The following is an 8,337-nucleotide window of genomic DNA, read 5'->3' as shown; positions in this document are numbered from 1 at the left end:
GAACAGGTTTTGAAGGGAAAACTGTTCCTTCTCCCATCTGGAGTCTGTGTGAGATGGTAGCCATGGTCTAAGGGATGTGAGGTTCACCTGGAAATGCTGTGTGGGTTTAGGTTTGAGTTTCTAGGTAGAAAAATACTGAGAGAGAGGGGAGACAGAACCCAGCCTGGCTCACCATGCTGCTGCTGTGAGGCTGACTGCAAGACTGACCTCAGTTATTTCTACACCAAAGATTAGAGGGTAAGTAGTGGAGTAGTGATCCAGCACATCCTGCTCAGAGTCCCAAACTTTTCTGTATGGATGGAATGCTGTCTGGCTGTGACCAGAGTGTACCAAAACCAAGCTCTGTACAGCCTGTCCCACAGCTCCTGCACACCCTGACAAATGCTGGTGGTGACCATGAGAACAACCCAGCTTGTTCCTCCTTCCTCTGCCTTGGATTTGGGACTCACAGGATTTGCAATTCCACCATTCTCCTAATCCAGTGCTTGAAACGAGCCCTAGAAGAACTAAGCTGTTGGCTAAGGTGGAGAAAAGGAATGGCTTTCCTCCAGCTGGCTGCTTTCAGCTGAGCTGATTCCCCTGCCTGACCCCTGTTTGCTCTCCTGGCACCAGCAGCTTTGCTCACCCCTTGGAGGAGCTCCAGGAGGCAAAGCAAGAGGATTTGGCCTTGGGACTGAGCAGCCAGGGAGGTGTTGGGAACCAGCTCTCGACTGCCTCTCCACAGTGGTCACTGCTGAGTAATTAGGCAATCCAGGCACCCTCCCATAACCGAGTGGGAATCAAATTCCTCTCCCTTCTCCATGAGAAAGGGCTGTTTGTGCTCTGCTCCAGCCCCACCAGAGGTCAGGCTGGCAGGGGGCTGACAGATCCATTGCTGTGTGCGTGTTGGTGTCTGCATTTCGGTGATGACTGAGGCCTTAATTACTCTTCTAGCTCAGCTGCTCTACTTCCAAAATGGTTTTCAGGGGGCTGAGCTTCCTGCTCATTTCCTGATGGCCTCCAGTGGGGTTCGTGGCCTCACCAACTCCTGGATACCTGGAGTGCTGCTGCTGCTTCCTTTGCAGCTGAAGAGGAGTGTGGGGGCTGCACAGGGGCTGCACCCTGAGCCTCTGCCATTTCGGAGGTTCTTGGGGATCCTTCTGCACGTTTGGGGTGCTGTGGGCTCTGTCTCTTCCAGGCTTGCAGATGAAGCTGTGCTTAGGCTCTGTGTGTGTGTGTGTGTGTGTGTGTCTCTTCTGCTGTTTTCCTTAATTACAATCTCCGAGGTAATTTCTGACGCATCATTAACAGTTCTGAGTAAACAAGGGGAATTCTCCAAATTATTTGCCATGAGCACAAAGGGAAATCGACTTTCATCGTCTCCCTCTCCATCCGAGTAAGAAGCTGATCTGCAGTGAGCATGGGGATGTTGTGGCTGCCCTCTGATGCTTTGAGTCTCTTTGAGACAGAGCAGCAACACATCCAGCTTTTCCAGCTGACTGGGGCCAGTTCTGCCCACAGCTTTTTGTCCCCTCTGCTGAGCAAAGTGGCTGGGACTCGTCACCATGCAAAGTGCTTCTTTCCATGACAGCTTTAGGTGCTGCCTTTGAGGGTTCACCTCTTGTTTCCAGCTGGATGAATCGGAACATGAGCTGCTCAGGAGATGGGACAGTGCAAAAGCATCCAAGGCTGTGTCTCAGCTTGGAAGGTAAAACCCTGGTTGTGGCTGGTGGGTTGAAGGGTAGCACCTGAGAACAGAGTGGATTTAATGAGGGAAAGAAGGAGCACTGATACAGAGTGCAGGGTTGGGGAGGGAAGGAAGGAGCATTGAAACAGAAGAACTTGGAGCCCAGGAAACTAATTCTGAAAAAAATAACGAACTAAAGCAAGAGCTCACAGGGATGCTGGTGTGCCCTGTGAGAGCCACAAACACACCTGGCAGCGGGAGGAGGTGGCTGCAGAGGGCTGCTTAGCTGAATGGGAGAGCATTCCAGCCTAGTGCAGGGCTCAGGGGAAAGGGGCCTCACTAGAGGGGTGGCACGTGGAGCTCAGAGCAGGCAGTGCCTGCTGGAGCATCCCTACCCCTGCCCTGCTCTGCCAGCCCCTTCCTCCAGCCACGCTCCAGCACGGTGGCAAAGCAGCTGCAGCAGCAGCCGAGGGAGCGGAGATTATTTATATTCATGCTGCAGCCCTGCCAGCCGTGCCTCTGTTATCTGCCATGCATGAATATTATTTGAATACGGAGTTTGTCCTGACTATTCTTCCATGTGAAACGAGGGATTTGCAGTGGGATGGAAGCCCTCCCTCTGGCTGTCAGTCAGGAGGGGTTTCCTTTTCCTGTCTCGTTGGAAGCCGCGTCCCCAGCAAGGTGAGACAGTGGACACTTTTTCTCTTGTTAATATCCATGTCTAATCTCCTCTCAGAGGGGCCCTTTGTCCTAGACTGTAGCCAAGATGAGTAATTCAGGGATAGATGAGACGCTATAATTGGTTTGTGACAAATTAAAACATTTTTCCTTGGGAGCTGAGAGCAGGACTGTGGTCTGGAGCTGTCAAGCGTCACAGGGGAGGGCGATTTTCGGAGTAAGCGCATTGCAAATTGGCTCCAGATATGCCTTGGAGTCTGAAATTAAACTCCAGCTGGTGACTCCTCTCAGTTGGGGTTTTATTTTAGGGGAGACAAAGGGAACATGTGTGTGGAGGGACAGCCTGATCAATACAGAGAGTGTGACTGCTCTTTACATCATAACGTGAGCTGGGAACCAGAATGAGCCTGGTGGGGATGCTGGGGAGCACCAGGGGCATGGCGGGACTGAGCAGGCCAAGCCCTGGGCTCACCATTGCCTGTGTTTCCTTCACACTTCTCTCAGTGGCTCCTCCATCACGTCCCAGAAAGGAAGAACCATGATGGAAAGCTGCAGATCTCACCATCTCCTCTCTTGGTCACAAGTGGGTGCCAGCTGCAGGACCTCTTTAGGAGATACAGGCTGGTCCTTGCCCTCTAATAATTCTTTTACTGAGCCAAAAAGAGTCTCTTATTTCCACCCAGAGATCAGGGGACTAGCTAAAATTCAGGAACACAGAGATGGTCAGGACAGACAACTTGGTTTGACCGTAAGGTGTTTATGAGCTGGTCTAAGGCAAAGGGGTGGAGGTGGGAGGAAAAGAACTTCTGATGTTCAGCACAGCTGCATGGAGAGAGCGACAGCAGCAGCATCTCCACCTTGCACTGAAGATGGGTGGAGAATGAAGGAATGCTTGGAAAGGATGTGGGCCTGTAAAGGAGGTTTAGAAGGCACAAGAAGAATCACCATGTGGGCTGGTTTGTGTGTAGATGGTGATGGGGAAGAAAGCCTCAAGATTTTCTGTCTGATACAGAAGAAAAGGGAGGCCCAAGGAAAGGGTGCTGTGAGTTTTGCAGTGTCTCAAAGTGAACCGAACAGTCTGGAAGAGATAGTCCTAGCTGTGAAAATAGGGTAAGAGCACAGGCTGTCAGTGAGTTGGAAGAGTTCTGACCCTGGAGGTGCTGGGTGGAGAAAGGAGGAGATCTGGGCATCTCTTAGATATGAGGAGCAAAACAAGCAGGCCATGGTAGCAGGGTGATGGGTGATGGGGAGTTGGGGGGCTTGGAAGGAAAGATCAGAGGATCTGGTTTAGCAATGGAAAGTGCATAGATGCAGCAAATCCTGAAAGGCAGGATCAGATGGTGAGCTGTGACTGGTGTCACTGGCATTAAGACGTTCGCTAATCCGGTTTAAGGGGATAAGCCCAAGAAAAACTGTGGAGACCTAAATTGGAGCTTGTCACTCTCCTGTGGAAAGCAGAAGTGTGGAGGAGGAGAAGGAGGATTTGCAGAAAGAGGCCCTGGGTGGTTGGTCAGAAACAGAGGGTGAATGGAGGATGGCTGTGAAGATGAAGGATCAGGAAGTATCCGGTGGGAAGGAAACAGGAGTCACCAAAAGTGGAGAAACCCAGGAACCTTCTGGTGAGCACGGTCTCTCTGTCAATAACTGACCTGTAGCCCATCCTAATGGTGAAGCTGGCCAGGTAGCAGGGAATCTACAGAAACCCAGTGATTTTGGTCTGGGAAGCTTAAATGATGCATATCAAAGCCAGGATGTAAATTGCACAAGTGTGATGTAGGTCTGGCACTAAAGTGATAAGAGTCATATCAAGGGAATAACTTAATTAACTGGTCTTGATCAAAGAACTGTATGAATTCAATAGCCCAGTTTTCAGTGCTAAATGATGAAGTTTAGAAAAACTGTACTTGACACAATTATCAATTTTCCTGTCCGAGAAGCTTTGAAGTGCCATTAAGAAGGGACAGTCTGTTGTTCTGTTTAGGACAATGTTCTCCTTCCCTCCAGTGATCAGAAGGCAGAGGGGCTCTCTCTCATTTTCTTGTGCTCATTTGAAAAGGTTTGAAGCATAATAAACACTGGATGTCAAGGGGAATGGTACTGTGGATTTCACAAATTAATTGTTTCAGATGATGTAAGTCAGGAGCAAAGAGCTGCCCTTTCCCTGCCATCCAGGAAACAAAAACCGGAACAAACAAACAAAAAACCCCAAACAAAACCAAAGCAAAAAATCCAAGAAGATGTGCAGAATATGGGTCTTTTCTCTGCTGTTACCTTGGCAGGCCTCAGCTAGGGATTCCAGAGAGATATCTGCACATTTGAGTGTGCCTTTCTGGAAAAGGATGTCTAAACCTTGTCAGTGACAGAGGTGGGAGTAAAGCCCTACTACTTCCAGCTACTTCTACCTGTGAACTGACTTCCCTGCCCTTCTCCATTCTCTGGGCACCGTGTCCTTTCCACTGGTGAGTATCTCATTCCAGGGCAGGGAAAACTGTCCTGTCTGTCCAGTGCAGTGTGAGACTGCTCTGAAAAGCTGAGAAGCCTCACAAAGTCCCTTGGGAAATCGAGGATTAATTCAATTTCTTCACTACTCCAGGACTTCCCTCTGCAGAACACAGATGGACTCTGAAATGAGGTGGTTCCTCCTCCTGGGCAGAGAGAGGGAATGATTTCCAAAGCAAGCCCAAGCTCCTCTTGCTTGGGTCTTCCCCAGAATAAGACAAGTGTTGGCAGTGGGATGATTCCCTCTCGGAGCCACACTGCTGGTTTGTCTCCAGGAGATGGAGGGAAGCTGGGTGCTGGTAGCCAGGAGGCAAAGCTGCAGCTGGCCACGCCGGCTCCGAACAGCGAGGGCAATTAGAGATCAGAAGAGCTGGGGTGGCTTCGTCACATTTCCCTGCTGCTGTTCTGGAGGTGATAATATAATTCATATCAGAAGAGTTAGTGGGCTGAAAATGAATTGGAGAAATCAATCCAGAGGGTATAAATGAATTAGCATGTAAATGAGGACACTTGCTCTACATAGTTTAATATTGCCTGCAGCTGTAAATAATTCCAGGGATGGAATCAAAAGCCGCAAACAACTTCATTTTTGTGCTCCTCCCCCGTCCGGGAGCACCTGCAGCTACGACCGACCCACCCTTGCAGAATCATCGCCTTGCAAGGGAATTAAAGGAGATGAGATGTATAAACTTTTTTTTTCCCCCTCCCCTGATTGGCCATTATTTACAAGACTGCTGCTCCCAGTTGTGTGTGCACCGAGCCCCTGTTTGTGCATGCACATGGCAGTGTGAGTGGTGGGGAAGCAGCCAGCGGTGAAACCTCGTGCAGTGCATCACGAGCCACCCTGGTCACCCTGTGGTGGGCTGGTGTGTGTGTGAAATAGCAATTTCTCACCCAACAGCTGCAGTGTGAAAGCTCCTGGTTGGGGTGGAGGATTTAACCCTCCTGGGGTGCCTGAGGGTGGGAGAGGTGGGTGCTTGGAGAGCAGGAGCTGGCTGGGGTAGCGCCTTGGTTCTTGGAGCTGTCTGGAGAGGAGGTATTTCCAAGGGATGGGGAAGCATTTGCACTGGGGACTGCACATTTTGTGCAGTCTGGAAAACTGGAAGAGGTGCAGAGCCATGTCATCAGAGAGGGGAAGGTGTCAGGAAGCCCCTTAATGAGAGATGGCTAAAGGAGCACAGCTTATTTGGCCTAATGAAAGGAAGGCTGAGGGATGTGATTGCACAGGCAGATAAACACAGAGAGGGAGAGGAGCTAGTTAAGCTAAAGGCCAGTGTTGATACCAGAACATGCAGATACAAACTAGTCATGAATAAATTTCATAGGGAAATGAGATGGAAGTGTCTAAGCACCAGAGCAGAGACTATGGACGAGCACTGGAGAGTCCACACAACCAGGCTGCTCTTGCACTGGCATTTGACTGTAAAACAGGATTACAGGAGCAAGTCCCTCGAGATCAGGCAACTATGTTTTGTGATCTGGGAAGTTCTGCCTGTTGCCAAAAGCCCCTTTATTATTCTGGCAGGGCAAGGATGCAGATCTGAGGAAGGGCATATGTCTCTTTGAGTGACTCCAAAAGCGATTGTTGAGAGCTTTTGGAGTGATGCTGATGACAGGAGGTTAAAGATGATCCTCAGCAGTCTTTTATCAGTACTTCCCTCTTGTTTTTTGACACTGACAGATCACTGAGTTCCCTCTTTCATCAGGTTGGAGTTTCAGGTTCTGCACTAACTAGATCTCCCAGGTGGACTGGAAACACTGATTAAGATGGATAGAGTGAAAGCAAGTCCATTAAATTGTTAATAAAGAATATTACACACATACCTTAATCTGCAGCTAGCCTGACACTTTATAAAAGTACATTAGGATATAATCCAATTGAAGCCACAATATCGAGAACATCTTATCTCATCACAAATTGAAATTATATCATATTCCTCATTTCTTAAATTAAAAAGCTAAAACCTTTTAGTTTGCTCTCATATGCTTGTGTAAAACTTAATCAGTGGTTTTAACAACATTATTTTTCAATATGGGCCATTTCTGCTCTCATTTATTTACAAGAGAGAACTTCCTGGTAGAAGAAGTGATTCAATTTGCAGGAGGATACATCAAGCACTTAAGGATTTTGTAGGGATTGATTGATTATTTATCGTGTTATCTTGCCTGGAGACGTCTGATATGCCTGTGCTTTTGCTATCTCTCATTCCACCTAATGCTCTCCCTTTGCCTCTGCTCCCCTCCGGTGCCACGGGCGCTCTTCCCGCAGACGTGTCTGCATCAGCACACAGGGAAAGGGGGCCAGGGAGGCAGGGCTGAGGCTCCTTCTGCTGGGATGAAGGTGCTGGACTGGGCAGATGGGAGAGATTCATTTCACTGGGAGATAGCACAGAGGTAAGAGGTTGAAGGGTGGTTTGAAGTTCTGCTGGGTTTGAGCCGCAGGCTACAGAACTCTGAGTGCAGCAAATGTGTCCTTCCTTGCAGGGGAAGGAGCTGGGACACAGAGAGGCTGGGTGGTTTGCTGGAAGTGCCCCCAGGAGCAGAAAACAGCCCTGAAGGGCCATCAGCTCTGGTTGGTAGCTGGTCACCTGGGTCACACTTTCCAGGGTAGCCATAATTACCTTGAATTGCCCGGTGAAGCACTGGATGATGTTCTGGAACATCCATGGGACAATGCTTCCCACTCAGCTGAGCTGCCCCAGTGATGCAGTGCTTCTCCAGGGATGTTTGAAAAACATCCTGACACTTATGGAGAATCTGGTGACCTAATATGGGGTGCAGAGAGGAAGGGGCCACCTCTTCATGCTTAAAGGAAACCACTCACTCCAGTGGCTGATTATCTCCCACTGCTTCACTCTGGCAGATGGGCTCATTAGCAATGACAATTAGCATGTCCATGGTGGAGGTGTCAGCCCAAGGCCTAAGGGGTGACATGCAAGGTCTCCATTTGAGGGGGGATGACCCTCAGGAGCCCTGCAAGAGGGCTGTGGCTTGAGCTTTGTCTCGAACATTGGTCATCATTTGGCACTGGAACCTGAGTGGGAGAAGGAGGGATGTTGTCAGTGGGAGCTCGTGGCCTCCCATTCCTGGTGGGGCATTGGATATGGCAAGAAAGAAAACTTTTTTGATTCTATGCAAGAAAACAATGGCAGTAGAAACTCCAACCAAACCCTCAAGCATTTGGACTGTGATTGTCTGTAGGCACTGGGAACCAGGACATCTGAGGTTTATTCTTTTCACTGCTGCAGATTTTGGCAAATCGCTCTCCCTGCCATAGTTTTCCCTGAGCAGTTTGAGATCAGCTGGGTTTATTCTTTTATGAGTACTGGAGTGCAGGAATTGCTGTCTTCTGGTGAAAATAAATACAAAAATCCTGAAGCACGACTCCAAAGAGAGATGAGCCTGCAAAAAAAAAGCACTGCGCTGGAAAGGGAGTATGTTTGGTTTGTCTTATTTTTCTTTTGCTTTCTGGGATTTTAGGATTCCCGTTGCAG

This window comes from Zonotrichia leucophrys, chromosome 14 (assembly GCF_028769735.1).
Source record: "Zonotrichia leucophrys gambelii isolate GWCS_2022_RI chromosome 14, RI_Zleu_2.0, whole genome shotgun sequence".
Taxonomy (NCBI): Eukaryota; Metazoa; Chordata; class Aves; order Passeriformes; family Passerellidae; genus Zonotrichia; species Zonotrichia leucophrys.
This window is presented reverse-complemented; position numbering follows the sequence as displayed.